This window comes from Pistacia vera, unplaced genomic scaffold (genome assembly GCF_008641045.1).
Source record: "Pistacia vera cultivar Batoury unplaced genomic scaffold, PisVer_v2 Contig623, whole genome shotgun sequence".
Taxonomy (NCBI): domain Eukaryota; kingdom Viridiplantae; phylum Streptophyta; class Magnoliopsida; order Sapindales; family Anacardiaceae; genus Pistacia; species Pistacia vera.
In genome coordinates, this window is record NW_022196472.1 from 241,726 (window position 1) to 262,984 (window position 21,259).

A 21,259-nucleotide genomic window follows, 5' to 3' on the forward strand; every position below is an offset into this window, starting at 1 on the left:
CATGAAATAAATACAGAAAAATTGAACCATACTGAGAACTAAATGAAGAAGAATGGATGAATGGGTTCTGTGCTGAAACTGAAAATTCCGGGGGTCCAGCTAAGCAGTGAGATAGAGCTATATATTGGTTACAATCATCTAATCTTCATTTCATTTCAACTTTGAATCAATAAATAAATAAGTGGGGCCATGGGGTCATGAGTAGTTTCCAATTGAACAAAGTTACACTTTTGAAACATGGCAAAAAGGAGATTCACAAATTCAAGTGGGGACCGTGGGGTTGATTCAATAAAGGCCATGCAGAGAGTTTGAGAACTCCATTTTTGTTTTTTTTTTTTTTTTTTTTGCTTTCCCAATTGAGTGGATTAAAATTAAAATACACCTACAAGAACCAAGCCAAACTTATTTCTCAACAATAATTAAATTAAAAATAAACTGAAATTATACATGTAACAGATCCAAGTTCCAAATCCAACCATCAGCAGTAAATGAGGCATAATTCTTGATGAATGAATAATTTATTTTTTGTCCTGTTTTTCATTGTGCTTGGGGACGTCTGGGCAATGGGCATTGCTGCATTGGCTAAATGGTAAGGGCCCTTCAATTTCAAGACTCTGGTTGGCCATTAGGAGCAAGATTCAAGTTTAGTAAATCACAAATTCTAAATATAATACTCAATTTTATTGGAAACTACAATAAAAAAATTTCTACAACTGTAAAACATGGAATGAATAGAGAAAATTAGGGATTTAGCCTTTAGGATTAGGGAATTACCTTTGATAAATGGATGAAAAGTACAGCTGGATGTGGTTCAGTCGTTCAGCCTTGGAAGGAGAGTTTGGTGAGAGATTGAGAGTCAGAGTTTGAGAGAGACTGAGAGTTAGAGCACCTGCTGACCTGCACCATGGAGAAAAAAGGGAAGAGAGAAAGAGGAAGAGAGGTTTTACTTTTAGCGTCTGTTTTGTTCTGAAACTGTAAGAGTTCAAAAACCAAAAAAGCTCTTCTTTTCCCAAAATGTCAAAGTTATATAGGGGTGAAATATAAAGTCTTATGGGGGCGAAATGTTAAAGTTTTATAGGGATAAAATACAAATAAATAAAAATATTTATGGACTCTGAAATTTTTTAAAATTTGAGTGGGGGCCGTGGTCCCCACTCGATTAAGTAAATCCGCCACTGAAGTGTGAAGTCATGTAAAAAAATTACATCAACCGGTATGAATTATTTTGTATGAAGCGTTATTTATGTAGCTTACTCTAATATAAATGATGGAAATTTTTTTTTTTTAAATAGTAAAAAATTTTAAAATAGAAAAACGATGCCAGTAATAAAAGTTTATTGCCTTCTCTGTTCCTGTAGTAATGTCAAGGGTCATTCGGCAAGTTTCTTATATTTTCAGAAGAGAACTTGTCCAATAATTTTTTTAAAACAATATTCTAAAAATGTATAGATTTTTGGAAATAATAAAATATTTAATTTAAAAATATCTATAATTATAAAACTTAAATTAAGAGTGTCAAGTCAACCCTTGTCTTCAAGCTTATCCGTTACCTTTCCACGAAGTTATTTCATTGTCAATTTCAATTTCAATTCTTATCGAAGACTAGTATAACAAATTATTGAGAATTGACTGGGCCTTTAGGTTTATATCCAAGTAGTATTATTGTGCCCCAATAAATCTCTTTTTAAGCCCCATATTATATAAAGAGATTTATCGGGGCTTAAATAACACTCTCTAAAAGAAAACAAAATTTCATTTTTATAATCTACTTAAATCTATGCAAAGATTGTCGTTATCTGTTTATATTTTATTTCTTTTTCATTGACTATCATAAAGTGTGTTTTGGAAGGACGGTAATGTGGAAGCAAAGAATACAAGCGAAGTATAAATTGTTTAATGATATATAAATTTTAATATTAAACTATAAGCCATTTTTTTCCTATATATAACATAAATCTACATGATCTGGTCATGGTTCATAATGCATGAACATTTTTTTCCAACATTTGCACATGCTCATAGACTTCAAATTTGACTCTATGAAGAAATTCAATGCCACCGAATTGAAAGCAAAATTTTAGCTTCAGTCTGTCTCATAAAATCAGCATTCTCAACTTGATATGATGACTACAAGCAATGCTTTAAAACCTGGGCAATGACTCGACGCGGCGACCGTGTCTCTGGTCGAGCGGCAACCGGCAGGTTGGGTCGATCAATCTTTCCACTTTCAAGATAATCTTTTCATCTCCACCCTCCATCTCTCTTTGTTTTAGTCTCCACGCCACATTTCCTCTTTAACCAAATACAATCCTCTTTCAACATTCACTCTTTCTCTCACACGCACAAAAAACACAAACACATAGGTGTTTCAAACTCTTCATCAGATAGTGCAAGTCTTTCCTTGATATTCTAAGTCATCTTCAACTTTGATGTATCTTTACTCTTAAATAATTCAAATGAAGTGGTGCCGATATTTCATTATCAATTAAATTTTGACGTATTATTACTCTTGATAATTTTGAAGTAAAGTGTGGCAGAAAAATATACATGAAATAATTAAAATGAAGAGGTACAAAATATTTATTATCAATTATTTTTGACACAATTTGGGAAATACTAATAACAAATTGCATATTTGCATATCTATAAAGAAGAACATCAAAATTTTGCATTATCAATTACATTAAAATGAACATGCACTTTGTGCTATCTGATCAAATAAGTCAAGAATAGATGTCAATAAAGTTAATGCTAAATAGAATAGTTTTTAATAAATATATTATTGTCTAATTCAGAAAACTATTAAAAATATATAGATTGATGATATAAAAGAATAATTCTATATAGAATATATATATTTTTTTTTATAAATACATTATTATTTAATTTAGAAAACTATTAAAAATATATAGATTGATTATATAAAAGAATAATTCTATAAGTGCAAACTAACTTATATGAACTGCCTTAAAATACGATCGAACAACTAAAAGTTAAAGATAAATAAAATAAATAAAAGTGGAAAATGTGAAATCTTGTAGAATTATTACATCATTTGGTATGAATTATATTGTATGAAACATAATTTAAAAAAAAATAGTAATTAAATTTTAAAATATAAAAAACGATGCTAGTATATTAGAAGTTTATTGCCTTCTCCTGTTCCTGTAGTAACGTCTAAGGGTCTTTCCGCAAGTTTCTTATATTTTTGCATCTAAGAAATAAACTCAAAATCAAAATCAAAACTCATGAGTATTGTATTTTCAGAATATGAGAATTTGTTCAATAATTTTTTCTTAAAACAATATTCTAAAAATGTATATAGATTTTTAGAAATAATAAAATATTTAATTATAAATAATGATAAAACTTAAATTAATAGTGTCAAGTCAACCCTTGCCTTGAAGCTTATCCATTACCTTTTGACGGAGTTATTTCATTCTCAATCACATTTCAATTTCCTTATAGAAGACTCGTATAACAAATTAGTGGGCCATGAATGAGCTTGTAAATTTATTGAGAATTGACTTGGGCCTTTAGGTATTATATCCAAGCAATATTATTTGTGCCCCAATAAATCTCTTTTTAAGCCCCATATTATATAAAGATATTTATTGGGGCTCAAATAACACCACTCTAAAAGAAAACAAAATTTCATTTTTATAATCTACTTTAAATCTATGCAAAGATTGTCGGTATCTTTTTTATATTTTAGTTTCTTTTTCATTGAATATCATAAAGTGTGTTTTACGAAGGATGGTACTGTGGAAGCAAACAATACAAGCGAAGTATAAATTGTTTAACTGATATATAAATTTTAATTATTAAACTATCAGCCACTTTTTTACTATATATATACATGACTCTACATGACCTGGTCTATGGTTCATAAATGCCATGAACTTTTTTTTCCAACATTTACACATGCTCAAAGACTTCAAATTTGATTTCTATGAAGACATTTAATGCCACCGAATTGAAAGCAAAATTTTAGCTTCATGTCTATCTCATAAAGTCAACATTCTCAACCTAATATGATAACTACAAGTAATGTTTTAAAACCTGGCCCAGGCAATGACCTGGTTAGGCGACCGTATCTCGAGTCAAGTGGCAACTAGCGGGTGAGACCGGTCAAGTGGCAATCGACGGGTGAGACCGGTCAATCTTTCCACTTTCAAGATAATTCTTTTCATCTCCACCCTCCATTCCTCTTCTTTGTTTCAGTCTCCAGGCCCCATTTCCCTCTTAACCAAATACAATCCTCTTTCAACATTCACTCTTTCTCTCACACGTACAAAAACACAAACACATAGGGTGTTTCAAACTAGAGGTGGGCAAGGGACCGGTCCCTTGCGAGCCCAGGCCTGGGCCTGTTTGGGACTGGTCCCAAATGGGACCGTCACTCATGGACCTAGGACTGGTCCCAGGCCCATGAGAAAAACCAAGACCCGGACCAGGCCCTAGGCTTGGTCGGGACTGGTCCCATGGGCCCTGGATAATTTTATTTTTCCCCCTCAATTTTTTAATATTTTGGGGGTAAAATAAAATTTTATAGAAGGTTTTTAGTATTTTTTAGGGGTAAAATTTATAAATTTTTTAGACCTAGAAGATTTTTTTTTTTTTTTAAATTTTGTAAAAATTTTTTTAGCCCTCATAATTTATATTTATTTTAAAATTAACAGGGGATTTTATGTAATTTGATAGAGGACTACATTGAAAAAATACAAATTTTTTTGGGCCCGGGCCTTGGAAGAGGGCCCAGTGGAGGGCCCGGGCCCTCCTCCTTAGGCCTATTCCCGTTTTGGGACCAGGTCTTCTAGGTTCGGTCCTCTCAAGGACCAATCCTAGGATCGGGTTTTAGAGCTGGGCTTTTGGGCCCGATCCCAAATGCCCAGCTCTATTTCAAACTCTTCATCATCATTAACACCCAAAAACCTAAATAAATTCGGGCCCAAAAGCCCAGCTCTATTTCAAACTCTTCATCATCATTAACACCCAAAAACCTAAATAAATTTAATAGAGTAAGTGACGGAGTCTATTAAAGCCACTAATATACTAACGGAACTACGAGACTGTTTTAGTTTGTTAGTTCTCAAAAGTTGGACAGCGCCGTTTTTATTATACAGGCTACAAACAAAACTGCAACGATTTTGGATTCAAGACTACAGGGTTTGTAATTAAATGAGCTTCAGTTCAATCAAGCTTAAGAAGAATGATCCAACGGTTGAGCATTTGTTAATTTCTATTTGTTTATATGCTTGTGATTATTAGTCTGGCCAGTCATATGGATTACCAAACCTGTACTGATTTAGTTGTGTACATAAACCACAAATGTCATTTTATATTTGTTTTAATGAGAATCAGTTATTCTCTTTTGAGAATTTTATTTTGTTTTCAACTTATAATAATGTGAACACAAAAAAAATGGTAAATATACTGCTCATAAGCAAATCAATGTTAAGTGACTGAATCTTTCGCAGCTCTTCAAGCAGTCATTCTAGCAGCAGATATTGGGATCAACCAAATAATCCTGGAAGGGGACGCTCTTCAAGTAGTCAATCATCTCCTTAGGGATGAAGAGAATTGGGGCCAAGCTGGTCTTTTTTCTATGGATACTAAGGTGCTTTCCAGGAATTTTCTCACTTTTTTGGTTCATCAAGTTAAAAGAGCATCCAATGTGATTGCTCATACTTTAGCTAAAAATTCTTTAACCATTGATGATGTACTGGCTGAGTTTAAAGAAGTTTCAAATTGTATTGAATCCTTAATCGATCCTATTGGAGGAATATAACTCATTTGATTTCAAAAAAAAAAAAAAATGGTTAAGGAGCATGGGCGGGTGCACATACGGGGCTGCCTTGGGCTAAAAATCTAAATTAAACACTTCATTTCTTCCATAAATCCTAATTCTAAATTCTCAGTCATTGAAATTGTTTGTTTAAAGGAAAAACCTAATTAAATTTGAAATTGATGAAAAATAACCTAATTAAGCTTAAAGGGCTATTTTCCGTATTAAATGGGGTTTAAATTTTTTTTTTTAATTATAAAAGAGATGTACTTAGCTGTGGGCAGGAACAGAGCGAGGGGGGTCATGGAGGGTTAGTTGACCCTCCTTAAGTTTAAATTCTTTTGACAAGTTTTACAAATTTATCTCTAGATGAAAAGTAAATTGAAAAAAAAAAAATTAAAAAAAAAAATAACCTTCAATCCATCAAATAAGTTAAAATCTCATTTTTCTTTTTGGGCTGTGAAAACTAAATCCCTCTTTCTCAACTTCAATTTCTAGACCCGGTCTTTCTCTATTGCCCATAACTTATTCAACAACCTAGATTTCAATTTTTTTCCTAAATTTCTAATTTTTTATCCACATAAATGCAGTTTTCTCACACCTATCAAGCCAACAAGCTCATTTTTTCTTCAATTTGTCAAGTAATCTAACACATTTTATATTTGTATTATTTTATTTTGAAAGTTTGAGATTAAATTATGATTACGATTTAGGAAGATGAAATTATTATTGAGACCACAAATTGTATTTATTTTTTATTTATTTATGATGATATATTGAAGTTAGAGGAAGTAAAAAGATATTTGATGCAGGGCCCATGGGATGAATAGTATCGACAATGTCAGAATGCTATGAAATTTGGAAAGATATTTTGAAACGGCCAAACAAGTTAGGCTCGTTGCATTTTAGTCTTTCAGAATCATTTAGATGGGTTTTTGGACGTTTTCATCATTTTTAGGGTGTTTTTGTAAGTTTCTAAAGTTTTGGGACTTTTTAGAATTTTTTAGCTAATTGTATAATTTTCCCTTTTTCCTTGGATTTTCGGATTAGGGATTTTTTTTTTTTAGTGGAACTATTTAAAGTTTGGTTCAGCAGTAATAGTGGCCATTTTTGATAAATTTTATATTAATGAAATGTTGAGAACCTTTTGTGGTTATTTCAATTATTCTAGTATCCAAATCTTGATACAATTTGGTGGTGGTTTTTCATATCATTTGTTTCCTGATATTTTAGTCATCTTTTTTACTGCTTCGACATCAATATTTTTTAAAGTTATTTTGGCCTACCGTCCAGTGCTGTTAAGAAGCTAATAGAAGGGGAAGAAGTCAAATGCAAGTATGGGACTCAATAGGAAATTGCACTTTCCCACTAAAAGGACCAACATAAAATGCACTTCTTAAGTTACTTATCTACGCCTGTGGCTCCGTTTGTAGTTTCACATCAACCTGTTCCAGGTCTTCACTCCAAGTGGTACGTGATTAGAATTAATAGAAGAACCCATTATTTTTCATACATATATACCTTTATTTCAACCAATCACTATGACCATAGTGATTAATGATACTCATAATGATAGTAGTTTCAATTTTGTGTGTGTTTGTAAATTTAGAGAATGCAATGTTTGGATTTGATGCATTTCTCTACTCATTTATGAATCAGTATACAATAATAAGACTCAGCATTTGTTTTCTTTGACAAAGTTTAGCTTCTATTTTTGTGTCAGTTGCATCTATTCATAATGTTTTAGGTAACCCATTGTCCACTTTAGTGTGTATATGAACCATGTGATAGAGGAGCAGAGGGAGTAGCATATAAATTATTATATTAATAATATTTCTCAATGATAAATTGTAAAATTAATTATATAAAATGTTATAAAATAAAATTTGGTCAATTAGTCGTCAGAATCTAGCCTTTGGTAATTGACGAATGAAAAATTTGTCTAGGGATGTTAATTTTTTCGGCCCAGCCTCGAATTGGCCCAAACTTGGGGTATGCAAGTTGGGTATTACCTAACTCGGATATTAAAAAGAGTGATGTTATTTAAGCCTCACTCGTTATCTTTCTAAGCTCCAATAATAATTAAAATCAATTTCAAAATACTATTTACAAATATGTTTTGTTTTATTTCATGATTGCCTTTCATCTTTTTTTCCCTAAATATCTTTTTTAATCCCACCATCTATTTTCTTTATCGGGCTAAATTGCGATCCCCATTTTTTTTCTTTTATCTCAAATTATTGGGCTTGGGTTTCCTCGTGTGGAGAATGACCCAAATCTTAAAGTCCAAAAAAAAAAAAAAAAAAAAAAAAGAGAAGCTTATATTAGTTGATTTTGAGTGGGTGAATAGTGTGAAATAGGATACTGTTCATAGATTAAAAATATGCAGAAGTGAGAGAGAGACAGCCACACCAGGTTATTCTGACAACGATTCATTAGTAAATCTTCCTCCATTTTTGCTCAAATTTTCGAGCGTTATTGTTGACAACAAGATCTTCACATCCAACGGTCAGTTTCATGATAACCATCTTTTTTGTGGAGTTTTGCCTCTAGAAAAGCAACCAAATCAAAGAATTGAGTTGCAGAATCTTGTGATAGAGGAGCAGAGGAAGAGAAGCATATCAAATGTTATATTAATACTATATGTTTTAATGGTAAGTTGTGTAATGAATAATATAAAATATTATAGAATAAAATTTGGTCATTGGTCATCGGAATCCAACCGTCGGTAACTGATGATTGGAAAATCTGTCTAGGGATGTCAACTTTTTCAGCCTAGCTTAGTGTTGATGCGTGATTTTAGACACCAACCAACCGACACGTGCGCAACATTGATTGATCAAGAGGCGCACGTGATTGTGAGTCAAAAGGAAATAATGCAATAAAAGCCTTTTAAAGTGGTTCGGATGCTAAGGTAGCAAATCCTACGTCCACTGATTTATATTAATATGGTGGGTCAAGTCGCTAAAGCGGACTGACTTACAAATGATTGAAAAGTAAATATAGAGCCTTCTTTTGAGAGAGATTAAAATGTCAAAATGATCGAATCCCCTTAATGAAGGGGTCTTCCTCTTCTTATACCAAGCTGAATGCGTGTAATCATCATTAAATCCTTGGGTTGGTGTGAATGTCAGAACATAATCAGGCTTTACGTCCCATTACCCATTTCCCAAGCTGATTTTACGCAATTTGGAGCAAGTAAGCGGACACGTGGGAGCTCCAGGGTGTTTGGCAGGCCTAACGTGCGCTTACCATTCTGACGGGAGCAGGCCACGTTTCGTCACGTGACTCCACGTCAGCCCTTCATTTCCCGGGCATAACAGAACTCCCCTAGTTTTTAAGGTTTGAGGATCGAACCTTGGAAACTAAGTCATGCCGTGATTGGAGGTTTTGGTTGTTTCGACCTAAATGGAAAAAGCTCGGGACAGGACCTTTTGCGAACACGACCTCGCGCAATTCTTGCCCAAACGACCTGACAATCATCATTCTAGCGACCTGGATTCGTCGGACGCTCTTTTCTGTGCCTTGGAGAGATTCAATGAACCTGCATCCACGCTGTCGGGCGCTCTGCTCGTGCTGTAGTGTGTCAGGTGCATTAAATGCGTGGTGTGCTGACTCGACGTCGTTTTGACAGCTTTAACTGCACGACGCATTTGAAACGACAACCCTTATCATGGCATTTAATGCGACGTGGGGCGCATTAAATGCGGGGAGAGAGAGAAGGCTGTCGTTTCGGTTCCGAGAGGTAGCGACCGTCGATTCGCAGTCCATATAAAAACTCACATTTTTCAGATGAGGCCACTAAAATCCCTTTTGCTTTGAGTGATAAGCCTTTGCAAACCAGAGGTTATTCTTTTCCGATTGGCGCTTCTCAGACGTCCGAAACTAGATTCGGCCTTAGTTACGCATCCTAGAAGGTAAGATCCTTTTTCTCCCCTTTTTTTTTTTTGTTTGTTTGGTTGGTGGGCAACGGCGTTGGGTCCCCTGGTGTCCCACTAGAGACGCGCCATTGTTGCCGGACTCGAGCCCTGGGTGGCGGCTCGGGTTACTATTAGGGTTTAAGGAATTGGTCCCATGCCGTCACACGGGACAAAAATACGAAGACTAAAATGACCGTGTCTGTCGGTGTTGCAGACTATGGAATGGAACCGTCAACATCCAGACCCGAGGAAGGAACCAGCTCGTCCTCGCGGGAAGTTCCCGCGGACGCGTCCCTTGACGTCTTCTGGGTTCTCCCCCGAGAAGAGTTTAATAGGATTAAGAAACAGTACAATGTCCGCGCAGAGGTGTTCCTCGACCACACCCAGTCGTCACGACATCCTGCTGATGGCCTTGCTGCGATCTCCGAAGAGATCTTCAAGGGTGGAGGGATGATTCCCTTCCATCCTTTCATCAGGTCGGTCTTGGATCACTTCGGGATCGCACCGATGCAGCTGACACCAAACGCGTATGTCATCACAGTCGCGATGTTCATCGCATGCTGCGAAAGCGGCTTGGGCGAGCCAACGGCGGTGGAGCTCGGTATCGCCTACTAGCTTAAAAAGAGTAGGGACAAGGATTCATATTACTTGTTCCGGCGACCTACCATCGCCGAGGGGATACATAGCTATCCCAGCAACGCGGGAGCCTACGAGACGAAATTCTTCTTTTTCTGCTATGACGGGCATTGCCGCTTTCAGATTCCAAGTAGGTTCTTCCTCGCTAAGAATATTATCTGTTCTCATGCTTTATGATAACGACCTGTATTCTTCTTTTGCAGTTAATAGAACGACCAGCCAAGACTTGCTCGACGACCCGGACAAGCTTGTATCTTTTGGAGTGCTTCCCGAGGAAAGCAGAGACGCCAGGAAGCTTGTGACTACCGCGAACTTGCGAAAGTACGGTTTTATCAATAGCAACGCGTCTTTAGAGCCCCTAGAAGGTGAGTTACATTGATTTCCTTTCTGGTCGCGAAGTTGTTTTGTTTACTAACGCACTTGCATGCAGAAACTATGCCTCCGAAGGAGTCCGGGCAGCCTCGTCGAGCACCGTTCATCTTCCCTCGATTGAGGAGTGAGAGAACGGCCGACGCTGCTCGTCCTGTTCCGACACATCCGGCTCGAACTACCGCGCCTTCACAGCCTCAACCTGTGCAAGAAGCGACCAGGGCAGAACAGGTCGCTCAGGCACCACCGGCTCGCCCAAGGCGAAAGGCTCCGGCCCAAAGGTCGAAGAAGAAGAAACAGGTTCAAGTCGACGAGTCTGAGACCGAATCCGAGGAAGAGCCCTTGAGGTCGTGAAAAGACTCAAGGAGACCGGGCAAGGAACCTGTGGGCGAGGCGACCACTGCCGACAGACATACCAGTGCTAGAATCACTAGGGAGCCTGCCCGAATACCTGCAACAAATAGTCTATTCTCTGCTCGAGTGTGGACTAACGGAGTCGTATGATGAGTTCGCTGACACGGGCGACAACCTGATGACCACGTCGTTCCAGCATCTAAGCAAGGTAAACGAGCTGCTCTTAAAACTTCATTCTAGTTCATTTCTAATCATTTCTTGCTCGCAAGCTTTGCTTGCGATGAGGATGTCTATGGAGAAGACTCGGCTGGGGGACGCGAAGGGGTCCAGCGAGCTAGAGGAGGAGGTCGCGAAGCTCAAGAAAAGCCTGGAGTCCGTCGAAGCTGAAAGAATACAAGCATTCGAAGCGGCGAACAGATATCTGCTCCAAAAGAATGCTGCTTTGCGAACTGTGGACTTCCAAAAGGCGGAGCTTGAGCGACGTGTAAAGGAAGTGAAGGAACTTCAGAGGACAACCGCCAGGCTCTCCAAGGAGGTCGGAGAGAAGGAACAGGAGATCCAGACGACTTCCATATGGGCTCGGCAAGTTGAACAGGAAAGGGAGGCCTCCAAACAGGAGAAGCAAGCTCTTGAGGCCGAACTCCAGGAGAGTCGGGAAAAGGTCACTTCACTGACTGAAGGAATGCGGATTCAGTCAGAGGAGACGGAGGAAAAGGCCGCCGACTGGGCGATCGGGGCTATTTACACGCTGCGACCAAAGAACCCAAATCTGGACGTGTCCGACCTCCCACCGGGTTGGCAAGAGACCTTGCGACTCTTGGCAGAGGAAGATGACGCAGCAGCAGCAGCAGCCGCCAGGGGATCCGACCAGGCAGAGGGTTCGGGTCCTGCTTCGAAGGGTCCCCCCGACCAGCCGTAGTGTAATGAGTCTTGACCCCATTGAAATTGGGTCTAACCTTTGCTTGTACATAAATGAAGATACATTTTGTTTTCAATTGCAGTTCGCTTTTTCATACATAAGTTCAATTTACAATTCAGTTTTACATAGGCAATCTTTCATGCGAATTCTTACACGCGAACAGAACACATGCGAACTATTTCCAGCGAACAAAATTATGCTTTACATTAAAAAGGAAACTAACAAAAACTGAGGGCTGAGTTTGGGATTACTGATAGTATGGCCGAAGGTGTTCGGCGTTCCAAGCTCGGGGTACTTTGGAACTGTTCAATCTTTTGAGATGGTAAGTTCCCAGTCTAATCACCTTGTCGACCTGGTACGGTCCTTCCCAGTTAGGCCCTAGTACCCCCGCACTCGGCTCTCTGGTCCCAAGGAGAACTTCCTTTAGCACAAGGTCCCCGACCTGGAAGTCTCTTCGCTTGACCTTTGAATCGAAAAACCTCTTTGCTCGCTGCTGGTAGGCTGCTATCCTTAGCGAAGCCTTGCTGTGATGCTCTTCAACAAGATCCAAACTTGCCCTTATAAGTGCTTCGTTTTCAACCTCATTGTACAAGTCCCTCCGAAGTGATCCAGTTCCCACCTCTACAAGAACCATCGCTTCGCAGCCATAGGCTAGCGAAAAAGGGGTCTCTGAGGTGGAAGTTCTTGGAGTTGTCTCGTACGCCCATAAGACTTCGGGGAGGTCGTCAGCCCAATTTCCTTTGGCCGTCCCAAGCTTAGCTTTTAGGGTGTGCTTGATGGTTTTGTTGACTGCTTCAACTTGGCCATTTGCTTGCGGTCTGGCGACTGAGGCAAATTTTTTATAGATGCCCAGCTCGTTGCAGAATTGTTTGAACTCCTCGTTATCGAATTGCTTTCCATTGTCTGAGATGAGGGTGTGGGGAATTCCGTAACGGCACACTATGTTCTTGAAGACGAAGTCTTTTAGCTTTCTAGTAGTGATTGTGGCCAGCGGTTCGGCTTCCACCCATTTCGTAAAATAATCTACCGCGACCACAGCATACTTGACCCCTCGCTTTCCAACTGGCATGGGACCGATAAGGTCGATCCCCCACATGGAAAATGGCCAGGGGCTAGACATTGTTATCAGCTCGTGCGAGGGGACTCGCGGAATGTTCGCGAACCGTTGGCACTTATCACATTTTTTGACAAAATTGTGCGTATCTTCCTGGATCCGGGGCCAATAATATCCCTGGCGAACAACTTTGTTTGCGAGAGATCGAGCAGCTGTGTGATTACCGCAGATTCCTTCATGAATTTCCCTCATGATGTAGTCTGCTTCTTCACTGGTTACACATCGGAGGAGAGGGGCACTGAATCCTCTCCTGTACAGCTGGTCCCCGATGAGTGTGTAACGAGCAGATCTTGCTCGCATGACTCTTGCCTCGACCTTGTCGTCTGGCAAAGTCCCATCCTTGAGGTACTGGAAGATGGGAGTCATCCAGGAGTCCGGTTGAGTCATGTTAACGGCCTGTTCGGTTGAGCTGATAGTTGGAGCATCCACGAAACGAACAGGAATGCTGTTTGGAGCCTCTGAGTCCAACGATGAGGCTATCTTTGCTAGAGCGTCCGCTATAGAATTGCTATCTCTGGGGATCTGAGTGATTTCGAAGTGCTTAAACGACCCCAGAGCGGTCTTGGCCTCCTTCAGATAGCGGACCATGTTCTCTTCTCTAGCTTGGTACTCCCCTAGAATTTGGTTGACGACCAGCATGGAGTCGCTGCAAATGCTGATCGCGGTTGCACCCATTTCTTTGGCAAGTCGCAACCCGGCGAGCAGGGCTTCATACTCTGCCTCATTGTTGGTCGCCTTAAACCCGAACCGGAGAATACCATGAATTCGAGCCCCTTCAGAGCTTACAAGGAGAAGACCCGCACCGGCTCTTTTCCTGTTCGATGACCTGTCGACGTAGAGGTTCCAGGTTGACAGGTTCCGAATATTTTCTTGCACAACTTCACTGGCCTGTTGCTCGCTCGGGAGATAGGAAAATTCTGAGATGAAGTCTGCAACAGCTTGCCCTTTAATGGTTGATCTGGGCTTGTACTTCAGGTCAAATTGGCTCAGTTCCATGGCCCATTTGAGCAGCTTACCCGAGGCTTCTGGTTTCTGGAGGACCTACCAGAGGGGGTAATTAGTCATTACGTTAATTGTATGGGCATAGAAGTAAGGTCGCAGCTTTCTGGACGCGATCAGCAGAGCAAAGGCTAGTCACTCCATTTCTGGATACCGCATCTCGGCATTCGATAAACTCTTGCTTGCATAATAGACTGGCCATTGCGCCTTTTCCTCTTCCCGCACTAAAGCTGCACTGACCGCGAACTAAGAGACGGACAGGTAGATGAGCAGGATTTCCTGTGGAAGAGGCTTAGAGAAGAGAGTTGGCTTCCCTAGGTGTTCTTTTATACTCTGGAATGCTTGTTCGCATTCGGGAGTCCATTCAAATTTCTTGTTCGCCTTCAGAACATTGAAGAATGGTAAGCAGCGGTCTGTTAGCCTTGATATAAAGCGACTAAGCGCCGCTATCCGCCCATTCAGACTCATGACCTGCTTCTTGCTGGTTGGGCTCTCCATATCGAGCAGGGCTTGAATCTTCTCGGGGTTTATTTCTATGCCCCGCTGATTAACCATATACCCCAGGAACTTTCCCGATGACACCCCGAACGAACACTTGAGAGGGTTTAGCTTCATCCTGTAGAGTCGGAGAATGTCAAACATCTCAGCGAGGTGCGCAATGTGTTCTAGGGCGACCCGGGATTTGACCAGCATCTCGTCCACATAGACTTCCATTGTCTTCCCGATCCGGTCGGAGAACATTCGGTTGACCAACCTCTGATAGGTCGCGCCCGCATTCTTGAGACCAAAAGGCATAACTTTGTAATAGTATAGCCCCCGGTCCGTAATGAAGGACGTATGCTCCTCATCCGACCCATACATCGGGATTTGATTGTATCCCGAGTACGCATCCATAAAGCTCAGCAGCTCGTGCCCTGAGGTGGCATCAAAGAGCCGGTCGATCCTCGGCAAAGGGAAGCTGTCTTTCGGGCAAGCCTTATTGAGGTCGCTGAAGTCAACGCAGGTCCACCACTTGCCGTTCGGCTTCTTTACCAGGACCGAGTTAGCGACTCAGGTCGGGTAGAGTGCCTCTCGGATGGACCCATTTCGGAGGAGGTTTTCCACTTTCGATTTTAGTGCGGCGTACCGCTCTGGATCCATCGCTCTTCTTTTCTGGCGAATTGGTCTGGCCTCACTGCTAATGTTTAATGAATGGCAAATAATGTCCGGGCTGATCCCGACCATATCTGCATGTGACCAGGCAAACACGTCAATGTTTTCCTTTAAGAAGTCTATCAGCTCGGAAGCGAGCTGAAGGTTGAGACAGCTCCCAATCTTTAATACTCGGCTCGGCTCTTTTGGATCAATCGAAACTTCAGTCAGATCCTCAACCGGGCCACCAGGAGGGATTTCCTAGACTCGCGGATCTATGTTATCCTCCGTTGGACCAGGCTGAGGCTCGATCCGACTGATCGCCATAGCCTCGCGAGGCATACATCGCGAAATGCCCTTTCCTTTGTCTGCCATCTGCACCGCTTTTATATAGCATTCGCGAGATGCGCTTTGCGACCCGCTTACTTCCCCTATCCCTGTTGAAGTGGGGAACTTCATCTTGAGGTGATAAATGGAAGTGACTGCCTTGAAGCTTCTCAACAGAGGTCGCCCCAAGATTCCATTAAAGGCCGATGGGCAGTCCACGACCAGAAATTCGGTAACCCTAGTCACCTCGTCGTAGTCACCGAGCATGACTAGTAGCTGGATTGTTCCTCTGGGGATCAGGTGGTCCCCTGTAAAACCGTAGAGAGGTATCGAGGCGGGCTTTAGGTCGGCCTCGTCTAAGTTCATTCTATCGAAAGCAGTCTTGAACAGGATGTTCACAGCACTTCTGTTGTCCACAAGCATTCTGCAGACATTATGACATCCTATCAGGGGCGTGATCACTAGGGCATCCTCGTGAGGATGGTGCAAGCGAGCTACTTCCCTTTCGCAGAAGGTGATCGGCTCCTCCTTTCGAGCCTTTTGTGGTCGCTGCGAAGTATTCATTACTCTGATCGGGTCATGATATGCTTCGCGAGCATACCTTTCTTGCGCTCCTCGCGTGTTCCCCGCGAGGTGCGGACCTCCGAAAATTATATTAACGCTACTGTATCCACTGCGATCACGACGCTTTTTCTTTTTCTCCCCTTGGCTCTCCTTTGGGGAGTCATCAATATACTCCTTGAAGTGCCCCTTTTTAATGAGCTATTTGATTGCCTACTTTAGGGGTCGGCATTCATCAGTGTGATGCCCGTTATCCCGATGGTAACGGCAGTATTTTTTGATGTTTCTGGCCGTAGCTGGAGTTTTCATTGGTTCTGGCTCACCGAGCAGGCTGGCCTCCTCAGATTTGTCAAGGATCGCAGATATGGACACGTTCAGCGGAGTGTATTGAGCTCTATCCCTGTCGCGACGAGAAACAGGAGCATAAGACTTTTTGTGTTCGTAGCGGGGTTTCTTCCTTTTTTGCTGATCATCAATGTCTCCTTTGCGATCAGCTCTCCTACTTCCTTCGCGACCAGACATACCTCTCGAAGCGCCTTGATCGCGGCAGCGGAGTGCTGCCAACGAATTCTCTATCCGAAGATATTTTTCTGCAAGATTGTAAAATCTGGTGAGGGAAACATCGTCCTCAGCCCGCAGTTCTTTCCATAGGTCGGTTTGCGGGCGAACTCCGGCTATTATAAGTGTTCGGATGGACTCCTCTGGAGCGTGAGCCACCTTGTTCAGCTCCCTGTGGAAACGGTTGATGTAGGACTGCAGGGGTTCGTCTCTTTCTTGCCTTATGTTGCTGAGATAGCTCAAAGGCATCGAAAATTTTCGATTGGCTTGGAAATGTCGTAAGAACGTCGTGCTCATCTGAGGCCACGAACTGATCGATCCCGCTGGGAGCGACCTTAACCACCGCTTGGCGTGAGAAGTGAGCGTCACGGCCAAACAACGGCATTTAGCAAGGTCCGAAACCTGGTGGAGCTCTATCAGGTCGTTGAATTCACACAAATGATCCTGCGGGTCATGGTTCCCATTAAATGGTCGCATGTCGGGCATTCTGAACCCTGGTGGGAGTGGAGCAGCTAGCACTTCGGGAGAGAATAGGGATGCAGAGGCGACTTGGGCCTGTTCGCTTTGCTGCTCCCTTAACCTGTCCAGAGCTCGCTGTAGCTCCTCAATTTGTGGTAACGGGCCCAATTGAGGGTTGCTTTCACCCATGCGAGTCTGGCCTTCGCGATTACGGTTCAGGAAAGTCCGGAGGTCGGATTCCTCTTCGCCTTGGCCGGCATTTCCGGCCGCACTCGACACACACTGGCTAGAGGCGTGTAAAGGCGATGGATTGTGCGGGGCGTTTTCACGACCCTCGTGGTGGTACGAACCGCCCCGCGAGGTGTGGGGGCCACCCGCATAACAATCAGGATCATTCTGCCGGCGGTGATATAAATCATCGCGCCTGGCATTTTTACTTGGGTTCGCCTGCGACGTGGCATGGGACAGCTCAGGATTTACTTTTTCGCCGAGTCTCAGCTTTGTCGGCACCCTGCTCGGGGTGCGATCTGTGCTCGCTGGTCCTTGGGAGCCCGTAGGCTTACCTTTTGCCACCTGTTTTCCCTTACGTCTATGCGCTGTAGTGCTCGCGGCACGGGCTATTGCCCTTTGCCGCGCTTTCGCGCGACCTGCAGGCGTCTTTGGCGGTTGCACCGCCCCAACTGTTGTAGATGACATGCCTTGGTCCAATCTGTCCAACCTCTGGTTGACCGTCTGGAGAGTATTGTCGAACCTCTCCAGGTAGCTTCTAATGGCGGGGTCGAGTTGCGAAGCTGCCGGGATATCCCCCGCAGCATTTTGAGGAACTGGAAGTACCTTGGAGAGGGTATCCCCTTGGGTCAAGGGGACTCCTTCAACGCGCTGATCAGCTTGCTTAGGTTCTGATTGGCGGGCCATTTGTTGCTGTAGGACCAGTAGGTCGAAGATTCTCCTGATGAAGGGTAAACGCTAAATCAGGCCCTCCTTCTAACGCCAAACTGTTGATGCGTGATTTTAGACACCAACCAACCGACACGTGCGCAACGTTGATTGATCAAGAGGCGCACGTGATTGTGAGTCAAAAGGAAATAATGCAATAGAAGCCTTTTAAAGTGGTTCGGATGCTAAGGTAGCAAATCTTACGTCCACTGATTTATATTAACATGGTGGGTCAGGTCGCTAAAGCGGACTGACTTACAAATGATTGAAAAGTAAATACAGAGCCTTCTTTTGAGAGAGATTAAAATGTCAAAATGATCGAATCCCCTTAATGAAGGGGTCTTCCTCTTCTTATACCAAGCTGAATGCGTGTAATCATCATTAAATCCTTAGGTTGGTGTGAATGTCAGAATATAATCAGGCTTTACGTCCCATTACCCATTTCCCAAGCTGATTTTACGCGATTTGGAGCAGGTAAGCGGACACGTGGGAGCTCTAGGGTGCTTGGCAAGCCTGACGTGCGCTTACCATTCTGACGGGAGCAGGCCACGTTTCGTCACGTGACTCCACGTCAGCCCTTCATTTCCCGGGCATAACACTTAGAAACTCCCAGACTTGGGGTATGCGAGTTGGGTATTGCCTGGCTGGGATATTAAAAAAAGTGGTGTTATTTAAGCTCTACTCATTATCTTTCTAAGTCTCAATAATAATTAAAATACTACTTACAAATATATTTTATTTTATTTTTTAATTTTTTTCCCTAAATATCTTGGTTAGCCTGACCATATATTTTCTGTCTAGGGTTTCCGTTTTTTTTCTTTTTATCTCAAGTTAACTTTCAATGCATTTACTTAATAGCACCATATTTCCTCTTTGAACTCTATGGACCATATTTTTTATTCTATACACATTCACTAAATTGATTTCATCCTTTACTATCAGAACAATAGAAGGCCTTTTCAAACCTATCGAGCAAAAAATCTTTGCTATAAGATCAGAGTGATGAGCACCTTGTTCATTAAGAGTCTACCGTTTTTTTTTTTTTTTTTTTTAATACAAAGAAAATAGATATGTTAAAAGACTAAATAAAAGAAAATTAAAATTTTTTCATGATTTTAGTCTTCTATTTATTGAAACTATCTCTTGTCATCTCATAATACTTTTAATCCTAAAAACAGAATTTCAAAAGTATAAAGAGGATTCAAAGTTTGAAGAAATAAAAAGTTTTAAAAAGTAAAGAATTTTTTTTTAATATTTGGGATGTTAGTTTTTTAGGCCCAACCTAGAATCGGCCCAGACTTGGGGTATGCAGGGCGGGCATTACCTGGCTTGGATATTAAAAAAAAGTGGTGTTATTTAAGTTCCACTCATTATCTTTCTAAGTCTTAATAATATAATTAAAAATATTTTTAAAATACTATTTACAAATATATATTTTAGAAAGATACCGACTGATTGAGTGGGGCTTAATTTGTATTTTTGTTTTTTCTTTAATTTAATTTTATTGAAGAACAAGAGAAGATAGCAAGATAAAATTGTAAAATTTTGGGTTTTAATATTTGTTGATGTAGTTTTTCCAAATAATTTATTCCTATTTATCAATTGATTTCGCAACAAGAAGTCTATTTTTAATTTCAAATGTATTAATTACACTTTTATAATTGTGTTCTTAGTTTCATTAATTAGTATATTTGAAGTATTGTTAGGGCTAAAAAATGTCCTTGGCCCAAATAGGCCCAAAGACGAAGACACCTTCATCCAGGCCGAAAGCTCAGGCCCAACTCCAATGGGTCCCAAATCAGAGTTCTGCAGATGAGGCCCATTCATTATGTTTTCTCAACTCCTCACCGTTTAGACCTAGGCCTCTTGATCCTTGAACACCTATTGGGCTTACGATCAACTCGGAGCCCACAGTCGCCTACAAAGTACTTTTCTACTTGAACTCTACTAAAGAAGTCAGTTACTATCCTAACTCCTCCAAGGTCCGTATCCGAGGTACATTCGAACTCCCTTTCCTATTGAGATAAGGGAGCCAAAGGCTACACCTTTGAAGAAGACTACCATCACAAGGACTCCCAGTCCTACTAAGACTCGGAGATCATGCAGTCACTATTTACACAAAAGTCAGCCCTATCACAAGGGACATTGACATTACACTCTCAGACCTTGAAGTTCCTACTTTTGAGAACTTTGCATTACAAACCGTAGTCACAGTCCCCGACTAGACTTCCGGTAACCTTTCTTATCCATAGCCCTCACTAAATTAACCTCATTCAGCCTTGCTGACTTGAGCGTCGGAGTGCCTACGGCAAACACCACCCTGGTGTTTTCCGTCGTTTCATGTTTGTTTCTTTACGTGTGCAGGTGCAGCAGATCGCTAGTGGCCTCAACTTCACGGGATCAGACCCTCTTTCCGTACAGGTAGATTTTTATGTCTACAGTTTGGCGCCCACTGTGGGGCCTCTAGCAATCATTCATCTCAACAAACCCTACTACGTGAAGAAACTCTCCATGGCTGACAATTCTAATAACACTAATCCTGGCCTCAAGGCCAAACTGGAGGCTCTGACTACCCTCATGCAACAGCACTCAGACAAGGTGGCAGCATTAGAAGCTAAGAACACTGCCATTGGAACTAAAAACGCCTCCATCCAGGCTGAGAACCAATCTCTAAAAGAGAAGGTAAGTCAGTTTTATGATCTTGAGTTTCTTCCATGTCAGGTAATACCCAATCGGTTCCGCGCCACACTTCTGTCTATGCAACCTCTCCAAACTCCAAAGCACAGACCTTCAACTTCAAACAAGCGATCGCATCAACTATGTTTGTCGTTGGTCAACGATTCAGCCTTGATTCACCCGAACGGGGTCTACCAATAGAACCCTTCTCGGTCGATCTGCCTTAAGCGCAAGCAAGGTGTCCAAGTGACAGAAAGCCTGCTACGACAAGAACCGCCCATCCTTGCCATCCCACCTTACCTTCAGTTAACCGTCCCTACACAAACTCCACTCGGCTCCGTTCATCCTCGCAGGTCGAGCAGTCACCCACTTCAAACCATCCCGCTCGAGTCCATCCATCCTAACGGATTGAGCGAGTACCAAATAACCCCCTTAACCATTCATATAGGGTGAAACACCCGATCAGTTACAATGGGAGTCACCCAACCAGAGGGAATGAACAGGGATCCAAG